General features: G+C 44.1%; 1 protein-coding gene across 4 annotated transcripts in view; it reads left to right on the forward strand.

Annotated features, from left to right (window-relative positions):
- Positions 1-856: 856 nt before the first annotated feature.
- The window catches only part of KIF3B (kinesin family member 3B), a 58,121-nt gene continuing 36,935 nt past the window's right edge, over positions 857-22,042 (forward strand). For 3 of the 4 annotated variants that reach the window (XM_077948650.1, XM_077948652.1, XM_028827342.2), the window contains exon 1: positions 857-968. The gene's annotated coding sequence lies outside the window, so the exon portion shown is untranslated. Of the gene's footprint in view, positions 969-2,031; positions 2,102-22,042 lie in introns of all 4 variants that reach the window. The other variant, XM_077948651.1, reaches the window with a different exon arrangement.

Genomic DNA, 22,042 nt, shown 5'->3' on the forward strand with positions numbered 1-22,042 from the left:
CCCAGGCTGGAGTGCAGTGGCGCCATCTCTCTCACTGCAACCTCCGCCTCCCGGGTTCAAGCGATTCTCCTGCCTCAGCCTCCTGAGTAGCTGGGACTACAGGCATATGCCACCACACCTGGCTAATTTTTTTAAAATTTTTATTAGAGAGGAGGTTTCGCCATGTTGACCAGGCTGGTCTCGAACTCTTGACCTAAGGTGATTCACCTGCCTCGGCCTCCCAAAGTGCTGGGATTACAGGCGTGAGTCACTGCACCTGGCCGCATGATTTGTTTTAAATAATTACTCTGGCCACCTTATGGAAAATGAATTGTCCGGGCAGAGCTGGACGAAAGAATGGAAACAGAGAGAGAGACCAGATATTTCAGGCAGGCTAGAGATGAGCGTGGTCTGGCCTTGCCTGGTGCGGTTGTGAGTGATTAGATTGGGTGAAGTACAAGAAAGATACAACAAGGATGCCTGTAGGTGTTTGTATTGAGTCACTGGGGGCACCCTAAGTGGGAGTTATCTCGGTAGGACTTTGAGACACCAGTCAGATAATGGATGTGAAAGCTTTTAGGAAAGGTTGAATGGCGGCTGAAATAGCGTATGTTCCATTTTACAGATGGGAAACTGAGGCACGAGATACCAGAGGATGGAGTTAGGCCACGTTGTGCGCCACTCTACCCGCTTAGGTGGGTGAGGAGATGAAGGTGTGTTGGGCCCCGCTAAGCTCCAGCACCGAGCTGAGCCCCGCCCGGACCCCGCCAGCTGGCTTTCCCTGTCCGTTGCTCGTGTGCCAATAAAGTTATTGAAATTGACACTGGTTGCTAAGGAAGTGGGTCGCTGAGCCAGGTTGCTAAGGAAGTGAGCGGCCACTGTCTCTCCCCATCCGGGGCAGCGGGGAATGGCTGAGCCAGGGGTTCGCCGCCCCCGCCGCCGCCGCCGCCGCCGCCGCCGCCGCCGCCCGCTTTCGGCTCGGGCCGCAGGTGAGTCGGAGGGGCCGGGCGCCCGCCGAGCAGGGCTTATTCTGTGGCCGCCTGGGATTTTCCCTGCGACCCGCGCCCGCGCCTCCGCCTGGCTTTGCTGTCCCGCGAGCCGGAGCATCCTCTGCCCTGCCTCTCGGGCATCCTCTGGTCGTCCGGACGGCCTTGCCCCTCCTTCCCCGGGCGAGGTCGCGGCCCGACCCCCAGACACGGCCACCCTGGGTCGCAACCCACCTGGGGGCCCTGGAGCGGTGGTCAGGGCCCCAGTTTGGGACGAGGGCGGGGAAGCGAGAGCCTGGGGTCCGAACCACTGCGCTGTCCCGGGTTTGCTGTGTGACCTTGGGCAAGTCTTTTCCCCTCGCTGGCCTTAATTGACCTGTTTATTCAAAGGGGTGCTAACACTTGCTGCTCTGAGTGGTTAAGGTGATGAGACGTGTGTGTGAAAGTGCCCCAAATGGGGAGAGGGAGAATTTTTAGGGCACCCTAGCATGGGAGACCAAGAGGGCAGTTTGAAGTCTGAGTGAGTTAGAGACGTGGCATTTCCACTTAGTAATTGTGTGGCCCTGGGCAAGTTAATTTCTTTGAGTCTAGTTTTTCTTATCTGTGAAACGGTATAATAGACTACTGTGGAAATCAACGAGACTGGGTATGTCAAGTAGCTTGGCACATAGTAAGTGCTCAACTAGCTATTATGAGGCGTCTAGGGGAGGAGGGCAAGACTCCCAGGAGGAGATGACTTTGGGACAGGTAAGGTGTAGGTGTGTAGAGTGCCAGCCCATATGGGTAGTCCTACTGCAATGCCAACTCCCAACCCCAGTTTTACTTCTCCATTCTGCTCAGAGCAAGGGAGGTAGTGGACTTCTACAAGTAGTCCAAACTCTTTGAGGTCAATCCTTTGTAGATAGCTGGGGTCATGGTCTCATTTTCTACTTGGGCTTCGTTGATCCTTCCAGAAGAAAAAAGGCATCTTTGTGTCCTTTGGGAAGTGCTTACAGCAGTAATAACTACAAGCATATGATTAAGAAGCACTTTACTAGGCATATTGTTTCATTTAATCCTTACGTAGACTTTGCCAGGTACCTGGTGATACCATCCTCATTTTGCCAATAAGGAAACTGAGCTTCAGAAAAGCGAAGGTAAGGACCTGCTTAAGAATCTTTTTTTCTTTTCTTTTTTTTTTTTTGAGATAGAGTCTCAGTCTGTTGCCCAGGCTGGAGTGCAGTGGCACGATCTCAGCTCACTGCAACCTCCTCCTGGGTTCAAACGATTATTCTGCCTCGGCCTCCCGAGTAGCTGGGACTACAGATGTTCACCACCTTGCCCACTAATTTTTGTAGTTTTAGTAGAGACAAGGTTTTGCCATGTTGGCCAGGCTGGTCTCGAACTCCTGGCCTCAAGTGATACGCTTGCCTCAGCCTCCCAAAGTGCTGGGATTATATGCATGAGCCACCACACCCAGCCATTGCCTAAGAATTTTGTATCTATTGAGTGATGGAAGTGGAGGTGTTTCTAGGTAAATCCTGTATTTTATCCCCCATTCACTGTTGCCTCTGATTTTGCAACAGTTGCTATTATAAGGCCACAGGGGTATTCTTTTTTCTTTTGTTACTTTTAACTGACTGGAAGCTAAAAGGCAAGGAAACAAGATCTCAGGTAAAGCTTTATTTAAAGAGATACCATCCAAAGTGAGGATCTCAGAAAAGAGTTGGAATCTTTTTTTTTTTTTTTTTTTTTTGAGGTGGAGTTTTGCTGTTGTTGCCCAGGCGGGAGTGCAATGGCGCCATCTCGGCTCGCTGCAACCTCTGCCTCCCTGGTTCAAGCAATTCTCCTGCCTCAGCCTCCCAAGTAGCTGGGATTACAGGCATGTGCCACCACGCCCGGCTAATTTTGTATTTTTAGTAGAGACGGGGTTTCTCCACGCTGGTCAGACTGGTCTCAAACTCCTGACCTCAGGTGATTGCCTGTCTTGGCCTCCTAAAGTACTGGGATTACAGGCGTGAGCCACCGCGCCCAACCTGAGAGTTGGAATCTTTAAAAAAGGGCTTCTCTGTCCCTCATTCTCTCCTTGTTAAAATGAGGGGACTAGGCTAGATTATACTGAAGGCCCTTTCAGTGCTGTTTTGCAGTTGTGGTTAAAAGCCTGCAATCAGACTACCTGGGCTAAAATCTTGACTCTGCTACTTCCAAGCTGTGCGCTACTGAGCAAAGAGGTGCTACTTTACCTCTGAAATGATGGTCAATACCTCTGAAATGATGAGATGACTTTTTGGTAACGGGTCCTGTGAGGAAGAATTATTCGTAGTTCATTTTGAACCCCTTGGTGGTGTAGTTCCCTCATCTGTGAAATGGGGATAGTAATAGTACGTATCATGCATGTCTGTTCTGAGGATTTATTTGAACTTAATATATGTAAAGTGCCCAGCATATTTGATAAACATTAGCTATTGTTATTTGGGCTTAATGTGGTACTTGTACTGTATTTTCCATTTATGGCTGGTGAATGATTAAATTAAAGTATGTGATAATACCAGGTCTGTCAACCATAATGTCATTGCAAGCATGAAACAGTAGCCATCATGGCATTATATAAATGTTGATATTTTTATATGGTTGCCCCAGGAACCTGTAATCCTGTGCCACGATGGGTTGCAAAGAAAGGTGAAAGCTGGCTGGGCGCGGTGGCTCATGCCTGTAATCCCAGCACTTTGGGAGGCCGAGGTGGGCGGATCACGAGGTCAGGAGATGGAGACCATCTGGCTAACACGGTGAAACCCCATCTCTACTAAAAAAAAAAAAATACAAAAAATTAGCTGGGCATGGTGGCGGGCCCCTGTAGTCCCAGTTACTCGGGAGGCTGAGGCAGGAGAATGGCGTGAACCCAGGAGGCGGAGCTTTCGGTGTAGCCGAGATCATGCCATTGCACTCCAGCCTGGGCAACAGAGCAAGACTGTGTCTCAAAAAGAAAAAGAAAAAGAAAAAGAAAGGTGAAAGCTGATGGTTTGGTAGCTCAACACCCAATTCAGTAAATATTTGCTAAATCCGCTTATGCTAGGTACATGGAGGATGTGGAGATCAATCCCATCTCCATATCCTTCAAGGAACTCAGAGCTTAATTTGCAAATTACTGCATTTGACGTCTTTAAATGAATTCATATCTTATGTTTGCCCTGGCTGCAGAGTAAAGCCACTGATTCTAATCTGTTTTGTTGTGTCCCTAGACTTCTGTTAGGTGCCTGGATTAGAAACCTCAGATTGCTTCCTAAGCCTTTTCATCCACTAATTTGCAAGTCCCTCCTCTTATGTAACAAAGAGTAACAATACTTGACAATAACAATATGGTGCCTAATGGCTTACACAAATGCTTACACTTGCTCACTCATGCTTTTACTCATTTAATCTTATCTGTGTCCCTTCAAGGAAGGTAAGGTGCAGATGAGGATCTCTGTTTTATAGTCGAGGAATCTGAAGAGAAGCCAAGAAGCCATGATGCTATTGAGTGGCCCATTTCACGTTGAAATCCAGTCTTCTGACTTCAAATTCAGTGTATTTACCACTGTCCTCCCCAGATTGTATTTATTTAGCATTTCCTGAGCACCTAGAATGTGTCAATTCTGTTTTAGCCTGGAGATATCATGGTAGAAAGGTACCTGAGTTCCTTGCTCTCATGCAGCTTATATTCTACTGGCAGCAAACAGAAATATACACCAATAAATGAACAAGGGAATTTGGATAAGGAATAAGTGCTGGGGTGAAATCCCATCTCTATTAAAAATACAAAACTTAGCTGGGTGTGGTGGCACGTGCCTGTAGTCCCAGCTATTCAGGAGGCTGAGGCACAAGAATTGCTTGAACCCGGGAAGCAGAGGCTGCAGTGCTGAGATTGCGCCATTGCACTCCAGCCTGGGCAACAGAGTGAGACTCTGTTTCAAAAAAAAAAAAAAAAAGGAAAGAAAAAAGGCCTTGCTAGGGTGGTGACATTTTTGCTGAGATTTGCTCCCAGGGAGGGGCCAGCCATTTGAAGATATGTCAGAAGGAAGAGCAAGGGTAAAGGCTGTGAGGTGGCAACAAGCTTGGTAAGTTCCAGAAACTGCAAGAAGGCTTATAATGGCTGGGACAGGTGAGTCGAAGGCAGAGTGGGGAGGTGGATGGATGTAGGGGATGGGAGTGGTGGGGAGCACTCAGATCATGCAGGGCCTTGTCTGCTAGAGTAAGGAGTTGGGATTTTGTTCTAAAAGCTGTAGAAATCTTTGGAGGTTCTGGAGAAGGGGAGTGGCATGATTTATTTTCATTTTTTTAAAAAATCACTCTGGCCTCTTTGTGGCAGTGAATTTTAGAGGGCATAGGAGTGGCAGCCAGGAGGCTAGTTAGGAGGTTAGGTGAGAGAAGATAGTGGCCTTCTAGATTGGTGGCAATGGAGATGGTAAGAGGACGGATTGGGGATGTGTTTCGGAGGTAAAACCAGCAGGATGGTGGGGTGACGGTGAGAGAATAAGGATGACTCCTGGGTTTTTGGCCTGAGCAATTAAGTAGATGTTAGAGATGCCATCTGCCTCTGAAATGATGAGAGGACTTTTTGGTAAGGGGCCCTATGAGGAAGAATTATTCATAGTTTATTTTGAACCCCTTAGAGGAGAGGCACAAGGTATACACATCATACTTTATAGTCTATGGGAAGGAAATCCCCAGATTATGCTGAGAGAAGCTAGTCAGGTACAACTGATTGCAGCTTGAAGTTCCTACTGTGAACCAAAAAAAGTCCTGCTGCTTTTCTACAGTCTGGCTCTTTGCCAGCCTGTGGAGCGGCAGGTGTGGGCTTTGCCAGGGCAGTACCCATCTGTCTTTCTGTCTTGTGCTGTTGGCATTGCAGTGCTGACTCGGGATCTTGGCTGAGGGAGCCTGGCCAGCGTTCAAAGAGGGAGCAGAATCACTAGTGAAGTTCATTCGGTGCCCCAAATGGCCACACTCTCCCTGCCAGGTTCTTTCCTGGCCACCAAGTGACAGTTCTAAAGTTTTAGAGCTTTTGACTTGAGAATCCCTGGAAAACCTATTGTATTCTACCAGAATTCCTAGAGGATTCTTGAATCTCTTCTGAGCAAGGGAATTCGAGCTTCATTGTTACACATTCCAGTAACTGTACTTGTAAATCTGGGCATTACAGGGTTGTATATTCAGCATTGTGAATAGTAAGACTAATAGTCTTATCACTGCCACTTGTTTATTTAATTAAATTTAATAAATTTATTCATTTTGGAGACAGGGACTCCCTCTGTCACCCAGGTTGGAATGCAGCAGTGTGATCCTGGCTCCCCAACAGCCTTGAATTCCTGGGTTCAAGTGATCCTTCTAGCTTAGCCTCCTGAGTGGCTGGGACTGCAGGCATATACTGTCATGCCTGGCTAATTTTTAAAAAGTGTTTTTGGGCCGGGCGTGGTGGCTCACACCTGTAATCTCAGCAGTTTGGGAGGCTGAGGCGGGCAGATCACGAGGTCAAGAGTTTGAGACCAGCCTGAACAACATGGTGAAACCCCTTCTCTACTAAAAATACAAAAATTAGCTGGGCATGGTTGTGCACACCTGTAATCCCAGCTACTCAGGAGGCTGACGCAGGAGAATTGCTTGAACCCGGGAGGTGATGGTTGCAGTGAACTGAGATCATACCACTGCACTCCAGCCTGGGCGACAGAGCGAGACTCTGTCTTAAAAAAAAAAAAAAAAAAAAATTCTGTAGATGGCTAGGCATGGTGACTCACACCTGTAATCTCAGCACTTTGGGAGGCTGAGGCATGTGGACCACCTGAGATCAGGAGTTCAAGACCAGCCTGACCAGCATGGCGAAACCCCATCTCTACTAAAAATACAAAAATTGTCAGGTGTGGTGGTGCTTGCCTGTAGTCCCAGCTACTTTGGAGGCTGAGGCGGGAGAATCACTTGAAGCCGGGAAGCAGAGGTTGCAGTGAACTGAGATTGTACCACTTCACTCCAGCCTGGGTGACAGAGTGAGACTCCATCTCAAAAAACAGAAATTTGTAGAGACGGTCATACTATATTGTCCAGGCATCTTGGCCGCAAGTGATCCACTCACCTTGGCCTCTCAAAGTGCTGGGTTACAGGCATGAGCCGCTAATTTTTTTAGAAAACCTGGTCTCATTCTGTTGCCCAGGCTGGAGTGCAGTGGTACAGTCATAGCTCATTGTAACCTCCAACTCCTGGGCTCAAGCGAGCCTCCCGCCTCAGCCATCCAAGTAGCTGAGACTACAGGTGCATGCCACTACACCCAGCTAATAAAAAAAAGAGAGACAGGGTCTTGCTATGTTGCAGGCTAGTCTCAAACTCCTGGCTTCAAGCAGTCTTCCTGCCTCGACCTCCCAAAGTGCTGGGATTACAGACATGAGCCACTGTACCTGGCCACCACTGCTATTTGTATAACTTTGCAGTTTAGAATGCTCTTTCCTGTGCATTCTCATTTACTAATTGTCAATTGAGATTATGTGGACTACATATTATCCCCAGTTTACAGATGAAGACGTTGTGGTGTGGTCACTTGTTTTTGTCAGTAATATTAAACATTTTCTAGGTGCTGAGTTAGGGAGATCCTTGCTGCTCAAAGTGTGTTCTCTGTGACAGACGTACTGTGTCCCCAGAACCTTGTCAGAAATGCAGAACCTAGGCTGGGTGCAGTGGCTCACGCTTGTAATCCCAGCACTTTGGGAAGCCAAGGCAGGAGGATCACTGGAGGCCAGGAGGCCGAGACCAACCTGGGCAAAATAGTGAGACCTCATCTGTAGTTTTAACAAAAGAAGAAGGAAACAACAACAGGGCCTAGATCTAATAAATCAGAGCCTGCCTTTTACCAAGATCCCGGATGTTTCCTGTGCACGTTAAAGTCTGAGATGCTCTCATCTAGGTAATCAGTAGCAAACTAAGACTTACCAATGATAATGACAATGAAAGTAGTAGTCGTAGCTAAGATACATTAGCCAAGCAGTGTTGTAAGCACTTAACACATGTTGTTTCATTTAGATTTAGACCTCAGAGCAATCCTGTAACACAGGTTTCCAGAAGAGGAAAGTAGAAGCTCAGAAAAGTTCAGTAACTTCCCCACATCTGCTGACTCCAGGTCTGTTGTTCTTTCTACCATGCGCATGTTCATCTGTTTTTCAGGTGGGCAGTGACCACATCGTAGCTGTCTTGTCAAGGCCTTTCTCTTCCATACCTACGTAACTCATTTTAAATGATGACCCCCCCCAAAAAAAAAAGTGACTTCAAAGAATGTTTGAGGAAATAAAGAATGTTTGAGGAAATAAAGAATGTTTGAGGAAATCAAGGGAAAAACTTCTGAGCTAGATGGGTGTCGGTTACTTGGCTGATGAAGCCGCAAACAGATATCTCGTTTGGTAAGATAAGCTGCCTCTCACGCTTCTCAGTGATCTAACTTCAGGGCCAGGACTGCTGAAGCAGGTAGGAACTGTGAGCTTGTATTCTGAGTCATTTAGCTCTAAACTGTTTCTTGATTCTGGTGATAAATATCTACACTGGGTGAGAAGATAGTGGATAAAGTCCCATATAACACCCGCTGACTAATTGTTAAAAGATTCCATCTCACTGTGCCTCAGTTTTCTCTCTCTGCCCTGTGGGCTCATTATTTTCCTTTCAACACCTCCTATCTTTCTAGACTCTCAGAAAGATTTATTGGTCAAGGACTATGCCATTATAGGAAATTTTGACCTGAAAGGATGGTGGGAACTGGGTAAAGGCAGGATTCTGCTACTTGCTGTGTGACTTAGAGCAAGTGACTCAACCTCTCTAGGTCTCTCTTGTGTAAAAAAAAAAAATGTGTGTATATATATGTATATATCTGTAAAATAAAGACATAGGACGGTTCTCCCCAAAGCCCTTCCAGCCCCGCCTACAAGACTGAACCTTGAGTTGGGTGATATTTTGTTTTTTCTTGGTGACTTCACACTGGGCTTTCTCCCAGAGCTTTCGGGTGTGGCTTTTAGAGTGTATTTCTTGGCAGAGAGCATTACAATCAGCTCATCTTATCAGCATCACACATCTGCACAGCAGCTTGGGATGTTCATGTTTAAGGTTCAGTTAATCATGGTGACACATTGTGTCATCTCACTTCGTCACACTGATTGCGGACATTGAGCTCTTCACACAGGAAGATCTATCTTTAGCATGCTGATTTATTTAACTCATAATTTGCATTAGAGAGTGAACCAGTGATAATCATGGTGGGTGTGGCTTTTATTTTTAAAGTTTTTGGCAAGACATTTGCAGCACTTGCATTTTGTCATGCTTGAATATAGTCTATAAATGGAAATGGGCTCAAGTGAAATAGAAATTGCCATAGATTATTGGGAGCTTGGGACTTAACCACTCTAGAGTCCTTCATGTCACCTTCAGCAGTGCTTTCAGGAAGGGCTTGCTTGGCCTTTTGTTGTGTGACATAAATTAAACAGAAACTAAAAGCTCATAGCACAATCTCTAGCAGCTTAGCAGACTGTAGTAATCATTATAACACATTTCAGAACATAAGCAAAAAATCTAGCTGGCAAATCATAAAAGATTCCATCTAGGTAAGATAAAATATCAGTTCAAGTTACCTAAAGATAACCACAAGAAGATAGTCTTTGGTGGAAGTAGTTACTGGTTTTGCAAGATCTGCAATAATAAGTTAGACTCTAGCCTAAGAAATATATGTGTTGTTTTTCCTTGTTTAGTTCTTCAGCTGTCAGCCTTTTTTAAAAATGTAATTTTTTCCCGATTACAAAAATAATAAATTTCCATTGAGGAAAAAATGAGGAAAATACTGAACAGATTAAATAAGACTGACTTTAAGATCCACCACCCAGAAATAGCTACTGTTAACATTTTACTGTCCATATACAAATGTATTCCTAAATACATTTTATCTCATGGGCTTGCAGTTCTTACCTGTTTCCTCCGTTGTTGTTATTTAGGCTATTTTCAATGTTTAAACGTTATGAGTAATGCTTCAGAGAACATCTTAATGATGATTATTTTGTGCAAACCTTTGTCTGCATTACTGATGGTTTCTTTAAGCTTTAATGTTAAAATTGTAAATTACAAAGGCAACCCCCTGAAAGAATGCTTTTAACATGGCAGTGTTCACCTAAAGCTGCAAAGGCAGACATAATTACAGTTCGGTTGGGGAATATACCCAAGGTGATGATACCCTAACTCAGGTTTTGCTTACTTGACTACTTGCAGATATATTTTTAGAAAGTTGTATTCAAAGTGTATTTCCCATTTTCCATTTGGAAACGTTCACTTAACATTATGTCATAACCATTTTTCCATATTTTTGTACTTAGTTATTTAAATTTTTATTTTATTTTGGTAGAAACAGGGTCTCACTGTGTTGCTCAGGCTGGTCTCAAACTCCTAGGCTCAAGCAGTCCTCCTGCCTTGGCCTCCCAAAGTGCTCAGATTACAAGTGTGAGCCACCAGGACCAATCTATTTTTTTGTTATTTATTTATTTTTGAGATAGGGTGTCACTCTGTTGCCCAGGCTGGAGTGCTGTGGCATGATCATAGCTCATTGTAACCTCCAACTCTTGGGCTCAAGTGGTCCTTCCACCTCAGCCTTCTTGTTTTTGTTTTTTTTTTTTTGAGACGGAGTCTTGCTCTGTCGCCCAGGCTGGAGTGCAGTGGCAGGATCTCAGCTCACTGCAAGCTCCTCCTCCTGGGTTCACGCCATTCTCCTGCCTCAGCCTCCAGAGTAGCTGGGACTACAGGCGCCCGCCACCTCGCCCGGCTAGTTTTGTATTTTTTAGTAGAGACGGGGTTTCACCGTGTTAGCCAGGATGGTCTCGATCTCCTGACCTCGTGATCCGCCCTTCTCGGCCTCCCAAAGTGCTGGGATTACAGGCTTGAGCCACCGCGCCGGGCCTACCACCTCAGCCTTCTAAGCAGCCAGGACCACAGGTGCGTGCCACCACTTGTGGCTAATTTTTAAATTTTTCTTGGAGGTAGAATCTCACTATGTTGCTCAGGCTGGTCTCGAACTCCTGGCCTTAAGCGATGCTCCTGCCTCAGCCTCCCGAAGTGCTGAGACTACAAGTGTGAGCCACTACACCTTGCTATGTTTTTGTGTTTAGTAGTTATTACTATACGTTAGTAGTTTACTAGTAACTACTACACTTTCCCAGGCATTGGACATTGAAGTTGTTTCCACCTTTTTATAATCACATATAATGTGTTACACAGAATATCTCCTTCTCTCTCAGCCTCATAAGAGAACAATTCTAAATAAGTGGTTTGTGAAAAGTTTGAACTTTAAAAAATTCTAACAGAGAACTGTACATTTCCCTTCTTAGAATCCTCTAAAAGTATTTTTTTTTTTTTTTTTTGAGATGGAGTCTCACTCTCTTGCCTAGGCTGGAGTGCAGTAGCACAGTCTCAGCTCACTGCAATCTCCACCTCCTGGGTTCAAGCGATTCTCCTGCCTCAGCCTCCTGAGTAGCTGGGATTACAGGTGCACACTACCACGCCCAGCTAATTTTGGTATTTTTAGTAGAGACAGGGTTTCACCATGTTGGTCAGGCTGGTCTTGAACCCCTGACCTTGAGATCCGCCTGTCTTGGCCTCCCAAAGCGCTGGGATTACAGGCTTTAGCCACGGCGCCAGGCCTAAAAGTATCTTTTTAAAAACAGCTTTAGCTGGGTGTGGTGGCTCATTCCTGTAATCCCAGCGCTTTGGGAGGCCTAAGTGGGAAGATTGCTTGAGGCCAGAAGTTTGAGACCAGCCTGGACAACATAGCGAGACCCCATCTATACAAAACATATAAAAATATACCCAGGTGCAGTGGCTTGCACCTGTACTCCCAACTACTCGGGAAGCTGAGGCGAGTTCAAGCCCAGGAGTTCAAGGCTACAGTGAACCATGATTGTGCCACTGCATTCCAGCCTGGGTGACACAGTGAATGAGTTCCTGTCTCCAAACAAAAAAACCTTTATTTAGATATATTTTACATATCATGAAGTATTTTTTTAATGTAATAGTTTTTCTCACCTTCTTTTGTGTCTTCTTTTTATCCATTTTTTCTTTCTGATGAAGAATTCCCTACAAGTAGGACCCAGAACGTAGGCCTTTGTCATTTCAACCCTTCATTATCTGAATAGGCTGTTGCATATCATTATAACATTGGACAATGAGCCAAGACAGTTCTGATGGACTTTTGAAAAGGGATTTTTCAAAAAGCATTTAACTCATCATATTAGTAAAATAAATCCTATGATTTATGGGAAATTCTGCTGGATCAACTTTGAAACTGTTTACTGTAAAGGTAGCATGCGTAGGCATGAATCTTGATAAAACAAGATTCTGATTCAGGGGATCTGAGTGGGTCCTTATATTCTGCAGAGCTGAACCAGGTGGAGTAGGAGGAGAGTTAGGGTGACACGCAAACACAACATCCTAAATTATGTTGAATGCAGTGGTGAGAGCTATTCTCTTTAAAACTCTCTTGGTTCTTCTGTGTCAAGAAGAATACTGTATTTGTTTGGTACTAGTCTGTTTTTTTTTTTTTTTTTTTTGAAATGGAGTCTCACTCAGTCGCCCAGGCTGGAGTGCAGTGGCACAATCTCGGCTCACTGCAACCTCTGCCTCCTGGCATCAAGCAGTTCTTTACCTCAGCCTCCTGAGTAGCTGGGATTACAGGCCCCTGCCACCATGCCTGGCTAATTTTTGTATTTTTAGTAAAGACAGGGTTTCACCATCTTGGCCATGCTGATCTTAAACACCTGACCTCATGATCCACCTGCCTTGGCCTCCCAAAGGGCGGGGATTACAGGCGGGAGCTACCATGCCCGGCCACTAGTCTGTTTCTTAACAGTTGTTAAGTTCCCTTTCAAACCAATGGTGATCAAGCCTCAGGCCTCAGATAAGCTACAATATTTAGCTAGAATTTAGTAACATTGTTGTCTGTTCTTATATTTATTTTCAGTTACTTTCTATTCATAACAAGTGATACTGATTTTCCATTCATGGTAGTTATATAAAGTTTCTTTTTAAAATAAGTTTGTGTTAATAGAAGTAGATTTAAAGAAAAAACGGTAAGTAAATAATAGTGCAGTTGATGATAGACATGGCGAAAATTGTGAAGGAACAATCTGATTACTGACATTTAGGACATGCTGATGTGGAAAAAGGCCATGGACTTTGGAGCCAGGTGGACCTGGTTTCAGCTTGCTTTACCACTTATTAACTCAGTGTACCACTTTACTTCCCTGTCTAAGTCTCTGTTTTTTCCTCCTGCAAATTGGGTCAAGGTAGAGTTACCACTTGTGGGCCAGACGCTTGCTGCCTGTCTTCATCTAGTCCTTACACTGCCCCAGGCAGCAGGTGTTAGTGATATTCCCATTTTACAGATGAGGACATCAGCTCCGAGGGGTAAGAAACTTTCACAGAGCCTCAGAACTAGGAATGATAGGCTGGGCACCATGGCTCCCAGCACTTTAGGAGGCCGAGGCAAGTAGAACACCTGAGGTCAGGAGTTCGAGACCAGCCTGGCCAACATAGTGAAACCCACTCTCTACTGGAAATACAAAAGTTAGCCGTGCGTGGTGGTGGGCACCTGTAATCCCAGCTGCTTGGGAAGCTGAGGCAGGAGAATCGCTTGAACTCGGGAAGTGGAAGTTGCAGTGAGCCGAGATCGCGTTACTACACTGCAGCCTGGGTGACAGCAAGACTCCATCTCAAAAACAAACAAAACTAGGAATGATAGAGCTGGGTTTCAGTCCCAGGTGTGTCTGAATCTCTTTTTGGCTATTCAGGCTACCTCTGCCTGTTAAATACAGGTTTTGCTATGGCCCTCTGCCCATAGGATTATTCACAATAGCCAAGAGGTAGAAGCAGCCCAAATGTCCATTAATGGATAAATGGATAAAGAATATGTGGTACAGGCCAGGTGCGATGGCTCACGCTTGTAATCCCAGCACTTCAGGAGGCCAAGGCGGAAGGATTGCTTGAGCCCAGGAGTTCCAGACCAGCCTGGGCAATATAGTGAGACCTTGTTTCTATAACAAATAATAATAATAAAAAATTAGCTGAGTATGGTGGCACGTACCTGTAGTCTTAGCTACTCAAAAGGCTGAGGTGGGAGGATTGCTTGAGCTTAGGAGTTCAAGGATGCAATGAGCTGTGATTGCGCCACTGCACTCCAGTCTGGGTGTCAGAGCGAGACTGTGTCTCAAATAAATAAATAAATTAATTAATTAAAATAAATATGTATATGGTACATACATAGAATGGAATATTATTCAGCCTTAAAAAGAAGGCAGTTCTGACACATGCTTTAGTATTGATGAACCTTGAGGGCATTGTGCTAAGTGAAATAAGCCAGTCACAAAAGGACAAATACTGTTATGATTCCACTTATCCGAGGTAGCTAGAGTAGACAAAATCATGGAAACGTGGTTACCAGGTGCTGAGGAGAGGGGGAAATGAGGAATTGTTCAATGGTTGTAAAGTTTCAGTTTTGCAAGATGAAAAAGTTCTAGAAATATGTTATACAACAATGTGAATATAGTTAACACTACTGAACTATATACACTTAAAATGATTAAAAGGGTAAATTTTATATTATATGGGGTTTTTTACGGTAATTTAAAAAAAATTTAAATGATAAGCCGTTGGTTAGAGGGTGATTTTTTTTTCATTTGGAAAATCCCAATTATACATAAAACTAGAATAATGCAATGAATCATGAACCCATTACCCGCCTCCAGCAGTTCTCAGCAGTTGGCAATCCTATTTTACCTATAACCTTCCATGCACCCTACCCCTGAAAAAGATCCCGGACAGCATATAACTTTGTCTGAAAATATTCTTGTTTATCTCTAGAGGATAAGAACTTTGTTTTTAAAATAATAACATTTTTACACATAAATAACAATAATTTCTTACATTGTCTCATATCCAGTGTTCCAATTTCCTTGATTGTCTTATACTTTTTTTTTTTTTTGGAGATAGAGTCTTGCTCTGTCACCCAGGCTGGAGTACAGTGGCATGATCTAGGCCCACTGCAATCTCCGCCTCCCGGGTTCAAGCAGTTGTCTTACCAAAGCCTCCCTAGTAGCTGGGATTACAGACATGCATGCACCACACCCAGCTAATTTTTGTATTTTTAGTAGAGACAGGATTTCATCATGTTGGACAGGCGGGTCTTGAACTCCTGACCTCAAGTGATCCGCCGTCCTTGGCCTTCCAAAGTGCTGGGATTACAGGCATGAGCCACTACGCCCGGCGTCATTTTTTTTTTTCTTGAGACAAGGTCTCACTGTATCACCTAGGCTTGAGTGCAGTGGTGCAATCAGAGCTCACTACTGCCTCAAACTCCCAGGCGGCTCAAGCAAACTCCTGGGCTCAAGCAATCCTCCCAACTTAGCCTCCTGAGTAGCTGGGGCTACAGGCATACACCACCACACCCGGCTAATTTAAAAAATTTTTTTTGTAGAGACAGGGTCTTGCCATCTTGCGCAAGCTGGTCTTGAACTCCTAGGCTCAAGTGATCCTCCCGCCTTGGCCTCCCAAAGTGCTGGGGTTATGGGTGGTGAACCACCTAGCTTGGTCCTTGTACATTTCTTAACAGTTGGTTTGTTTGAATCAAGATCAAAAAAGGATCTGGACGTGGTGGCTCACCATGGTGGCTGGTATTACATGGTGGACCTGTAATACCAGCACTTTGGGAGTCCTAAGTAGGAGAATCACATAAAACCACAAGTTTGAGACCAGCCTGTGCAACAAAGCAGGACTCCCCTCTCTGCAAACTATTTTAAAAATTAGTCCAGGCATGGTGGCTCATGCCTGTAATCCCAGCACTTTGGGAGGCTGAGGCAGGTGGATCACTTGAGGTCAGGAGTTTGAGACCAGCCTGGCCAAAACAGTGAAACCCCGTCTCTACTAAAAATTAAAAAAAAAAAAAAAAAAAAAAAAAATTAGTCGGGTGCAGTGGCGCACACCTGTAGTCCCAGCTGCTCTGGAGGCTGAGGTGAGACAATTGCTTGAGTGAGGAGTTCGAGGTTGCAGTAAGCTGAGATTCTGCCACTGCACTCCAGCCTGGGCAACAGAGCAAGACGTTGACTCTTAAAAAAACAACAGAATGTGAAGACCTTGACTCTTAAAAAACAATAGATTGTATACAACAGTCCTACCTCTGGGAGTGGATCCTACCAACTACTCCCACTTATCTAAAGGTATATATGTTCAGTATAGCTACTGGAGTACTGTTTGCAGTAGCAAATGACCAGAAACAATCAGAAGGTCCCTCAGTAATGGACTGATTGATCAAAGCCTTTTTTGGCTGGGTGCAGTGACTCACGACTGTAATCCCAGCACTTTGGGAGGCCAAAGCGGGTGGAATACCTGAGGTCAGGAGTTCAAGACCAGCCTGGCCAACATGGCAAAACCCTCTCTCTACAAAAGATAAAAAATTAACTGGATGTGGTGGGGTGTGCTTATAGTCCCAGCTACTTGGGAGTCTGAGGTGGGAAGATTGCTTGAGCTCAGGAGGTCGAGGTTGCAGTGAGCTTTAATTGTGCCACTGTACTGCTACCGGGGCAACAGAGACTCTGTCTCAAAATGAATGAATGAATGAAAGGAAGGATGTAAGACAGAAAAGAAAGGAAAAAGAAGCAGCTGGGCATGGTGTCTGATGCTTGTAATCCCATACTTTGGGAGGCTGAGAGATGGAAGGATCACTTGAGCCAGGAGTTTAAGACCAGCCTGGGCAATGTAGTAAGACTTTTGTCTCTACAAAAAAATAAAAACAAAATTAGCCAGGTTTGGTGGCATGTACCTGTAGTTCCAGCTACTGAGGAGGTTGAGGCTGGGGTGAGCCGACATCATGCCACTGCACTCCAGCCTGGAGTGCAGAGCAAGAGTCTATCTCAAAAAGACAAGCAAAGAAAACAATACAAAATGAGTTAAGGCGAGTTCTCCAAGATTTATCTAGGAAGGAGTACAATGGTGTATAGTATACTGCTACTTGAGTTAAAAAGGTTTAAAAAAAAAGATGAAGATGAAGGAGCAATGCAGATATGTTAGGAAGGTTTACATGTTCACTGTATACTCTGTACAGCTTGAATTGCTTTAATCTGTTCATAGACATACACATGTATATATGCATATATATATCAGGTGTTTTAAAAATATATGGGTTTATATATGGTTTTTAAAATAAGACAAATCTGGTTTTGAATCCTGACTCTTCCACTTAATTATTGTGTAACCTTGGGCAAATTAATTTCCCTGAGTCTCTGATCCTTATTCTTTAAATGAGGCTAATGCCTGCCTTCCTCCTAAGGTGATTTTGAGGATTAAAAGAGGACTACACATTAAGCTCTTGGTATACTGTGAGTTGTGACTATTGAATTCAATAAAACCCAAGAACCGCATTGATTCTGAATGGTAGGTGTTGTCCAATAGACTTGAATATATTTTTTTGAATGTATTTTATGAATGTTTTACAACTGAATGCCAAAAGAGTTTCTTTTCCTTTTTCCCTACCTAAGTAAATGCTTTGTTTGCCTATTTGTGTCATCAAATGACAGAGAGTACATGGCACCCATTTGAATTCAGGGCAGGCATTTATTGTTCTTATTACTTGACTGTGACCTTTTTAGGTTTCTTTCCAGAGAACTAGTGTGTCTTCTTTAGACATTTAAGCTGAAATCAAAGTTCTGGACTTTTCTCCAAAGAAAACATTGCATTTTGCTCCCCCAACCTTAATTATAAAAATCAAAATACGTGGCCGGGCGCGGTGGCTCAAGCTTGTAATCCCAGCACTTTGGGAGGCCGAGACGGGCGGATCATGAGGTCAGCAGATCGAGACCATCCTGGCTAACACAGTGAAACCCCGTCTCTACTAAAAAATACAAAAAACTAGCCGGGCGAGGTGGCAGGCGCCTGTAGTCCCAGCTACTTGGGAGGCTGAGGCAGGAGAATGGCGTAAACCCGGGAGGCGGAGCTTGCAGTGAGCTGAGATCTGACCATTGCACTCCAGTCCGGCGACAGCGCGAGACTCCGTCTCAAAAAAAAAAAAAAAAATCAAAATACGTGCACCCATCAAAAAATACAAAGAAAGCAAAACAATAACCTGCAGGCTCACCACCCTAGAGGTCAATATTGCCTGCATTTCCTATCTATTAGTACTTTTCAATGTTAAAAGCTAAGCGTTTGACATTCATTGGTTTAATCCTTTAGAACAGTTCTTTAAGGGAGATGTTGTTATTAACCATACTTTGTGGAAGAAGAAACTATGACTTAGTAAGTTTCTTGAGATTTTATAGCTAGTAAATGGCAGAGCAGAAATTCAAAGCCAGACCTGTTGAACACCGTAGCTGATGCTTTTAACAATGTCTTTATGCTGTGTTCCCCAAATCTGCTTCTGCACATGTGCATGTACACATAAACATTAACTATATCATAGTAATTCTGTTCAGTAGCCTTTTTCTTCACTCAACAATGTGTCTTGAATATTGCCCATATCTAAATACCTAGAGGTTTGTTGCCATTTTTAATGACTTCATAGTTTCCCATTGTAGAGATGTGTCATCATCTAACCACTCCTTTATTGATGAGCATTTAAGTGCTTAGAGATGGTGTTGTGACAAACACAAATGTGTATTACATCGTTGCACATGTATTTAGTTGTATTTACTTACTCAATTATGTCTTTAAAATAATTCCAAGAAATGGAATTGCTGTTTCAAGGGAGTATTCACATTTAGAGTTTTGGTGTTGATTGCCTGACTGCCCTCAAGTGTGTTGTGCCAATTTGAGATGCTGTGGCTCTTATATGTTCTCTCTGTAAGGGACATTTTGAAACTTTTTAGACAGTTCACACAACTATTTGGCTTACAAAAAAGGTGACCCCCGCTTTTTTTTTTTTTTTTTTTTTTTTTGAGACAGAGTTTCACTCTGTCGCCCAGGCTGTAGTGCAGTGGCGCAGTCTCCGCTCACTGCCAGCTCTGCCTCCCGGGTTCACGCCATTCTCCTGCCTCAGCCTCCTGAGTAGCTGGGACTATAGGCACCCGCCACTATGCCCAGCTAATTTTTTTTGTATTTTTAGTAGAGACGGGGTTTCACTGTGTTAACCAGGATGGTCTGGATCTCCTGACCTCATAATCCACCCACCTCGCCTCCCGAAGTGCTGGGATTACAGGCGTGAGCCACTGCGCCCGGCCGACCTTATGTTTATAAATAATGCCTGTAATAACAACATAATATATTTTATTGGTTTCTTATTTGACATCTTTGCTCTAAATGCTTTTTAGAGCTGACACTACGTGACTTGCTACATTTACATAAGAAAGTTAAAAATTCCAGTGCTATGGACCTAATAGAAACTGGTTTACAAAGCTTCATCCTAAATTTGGGATAAGCAGGTCCCAAATTTAGATCCCTTAGTAGGTCCCCTCATTTATCAATTAAAACATTTTTATTATCTTTTTTTTTTTTTTTTAATTGAGATGGAATCTCGCACTGTCCCTTGGGCTGGAGTGCAGTGGCATGATATCAGCTCACTGCAACCTCCGCCTCCCGGGTTCAAGCGATTCTTTTGCCTCAGCCTCTCGAGTAGCTGAGACTACAGCTGCCTGCCACCACACCTGGCTAATTTTTGTACTTTTAGTAGAGACGGGGTTTCACCATGTTGGCCAGGATGGTCTCAATCTCTTGACCTTGTGATCCACCCGCCTCGGCCTCCCAAAGTGTTGAGATTATATGTGTGAGCCACCATACCCGGCCCATTTTTATTATCTTATATTCGTGGTGGTCAGCACAAATGGATAGATAAAATGGGAAAAATGAGTAACCCCTGTATATTTAATTTCACAAAAGCCTTTCCCTTTCTCTCTTTCCCTTTATTTTATTTTATTTTTTGACTAAGTAATATATTTACATGATTCAAAACTCAAGAGGTATTAAAGGGTATACACACTTTGGGAGGCTAAGGTGGACGGATCACCTGAGGCCGGGAGTTCGAGACCAGCCTTGCCATGGCAAAACCCCATCTGTACTGAAAATACAAAAATTAGCTGGGTGTGGTGGTGGGTGCCTGCCATCCCAGCTACTCGGGAGGCTGAGGCACAGGAATCATTTGAACAGGAGGCAGAGGTTGCAGTAAGCCAAGATTGCACCACAGCACTCCAGTCTGGGTGACAGAGTGAAACTCGGTCTGAAGAACAACAACAGAAAAAAGGGTATATAATGAAAAGTTTCTCTTCTACTTTTGGCCCTCATCCACCCGGCTCTTTTAGGGAAAGCCACTGTTGTTATCTGGCAGTTGTTATATGGTTCTTGTGAATTCTTTCAGATATTTTTTATGCACATATAAGCAAATGTAGAGCCATTTCCTCAATATGTATAAAATATCTTTTTAAAAGTTCTGCAGGACAGTGGTGTTATTTTTCAACCCAAGATGGATAATCTTGTTTTAAAAAGTGTGTAACTCCCGTTGTGAAACTGGCCATCATAGGAACCAGAAACCTAGAATTGGACTTGCTTTCCTGATGTGATTCAGGGATTGCAAACATGGGGTCCTGATACTTCAAAAACAATTAGAAATAATTGTAAAAGGGAGTAGTGTTGATGGTGATGAAGTGGATATAGAGTAAAAACAGCTGCTTCCCCGGAGAGACGCCTGTCCAGGGAATTGGTTTAGGCTACTTAGCAGGGAGTCGCTTTTATCTTCTTGCTTGAGTGTTGCAGTGCTTTTCTGATTGCTCATGTGATCTTTGGCTTGGGCTGCATTTCAGACACTCTGAGTATTTGAACCCTGGGCCAGGCAGTTGGCAGGTGGTTGCCTGATCTGATCTTACAGGACATTGCTTTGGAATGCATTGATTTGAGGTGCATTAGTATGCACTCTGTGTGCCCACAGGTTGCACCTCCTTGCAGGGTTGTTCCTGGGGAATTGCCAAACCTCTATTTTTTCCCATTTGGAGATACCATATGCTCATTAAAGAGAATTTGGAAAACACAGAAATGTTGAAAGAGCAGGGGAAATCACCAGTACTATTACCCAGGGTTGACCACTATTGATGTTTTTACGTGTCTTTATGTTTATATAATTGTGACTGCATGCAGTAATTCAATTTTGTAAACTGCTTTTTCATTTATAATAAGCACTTTCTATGTTATTACAGAGCTTCAGCAAATGGCATTTAAAAAGATAGGCTAGTGTGTCAGGCCTTTCTTAGTCAAATCATACATACGTGAATTTGGTCATAGAGATGTCTACAAGAGCCAGCCAGGAAGTATAAGTGAGCAAAGCATGCTAGATGTGAAACAGGAGAGAGTAGGGTTGGGGAGGATTCCTATTGCTGCCACTTGGGGTTCAGGTCAAGGGCTGTCAGATATTCCCATGTTTCCAGAGAAGTGGAAATTTTTTTTTTTTTTTTTTTTTTTAAATATGAAATTGTTAGGCTGGGTGTGGTGGCTCACGCCTGTAATCCCAGCACTTTGGAAGGCTGAGGCGGGCAGATCACCTGAGGTCAGGAGTTTGAGACCAGCCTGACCAACATGGAGAAATCCCATCTCTACTTAAAAAAATACAAAATTAGCTGGGCAAGGTGGCGCATCCCTGCAATCCCAGCTACTTGGGAGGCTAAGGCGGGAGACTCACTTGAACCTGGGAGGCGGAGGTTGTGGTGAGCCAAGATCATGTCATTGCATTCCAGCCTGGGGCAGCAAGAGTGAAACTCCCTAAAAAAAAAAAAATTGTTGTTTTTTTGAATTAAAAAAAAAAAGAGTTCAGGCCTGGTGCAATGTCACACCAGTAATCCCAGCACTTTGGAAGTCCAGGGTGGGTGGGTCACTTGAGGCTGGGAGTTCGAGACCAGCCTGGCTAACATGGCAAAAGCCCAGCTCTATAACAAATACAGCAGTTAGTTATGCATGGTGGCGTGAGCCTGTAATCCCAGCTACTCAAGAGGCTGAGGCAGAAAATTGCCCGGGAGGCGGAGGTTGCAATGAGCTGTGATTGTGCCACTGCACTCCAGCCTGGGTGACAGAGTGAGACTCTATCTCAAAAAACAGACAAAACA

Source organism: Macaca mulatta, chromosome 10 (genome assembly GCF_049350105.2).
Source record: "Macaca mulatta isolate MMU2019108-1 chromosome 10, T2T-MMU8v2.0, whole genome shotgun sequence".
Lineage (NCBI taxonomy): Eukaryota > Metazoa > Chordata > Mammalia > Primates > Cercopithecidae > Macaca > Macaca mulatta.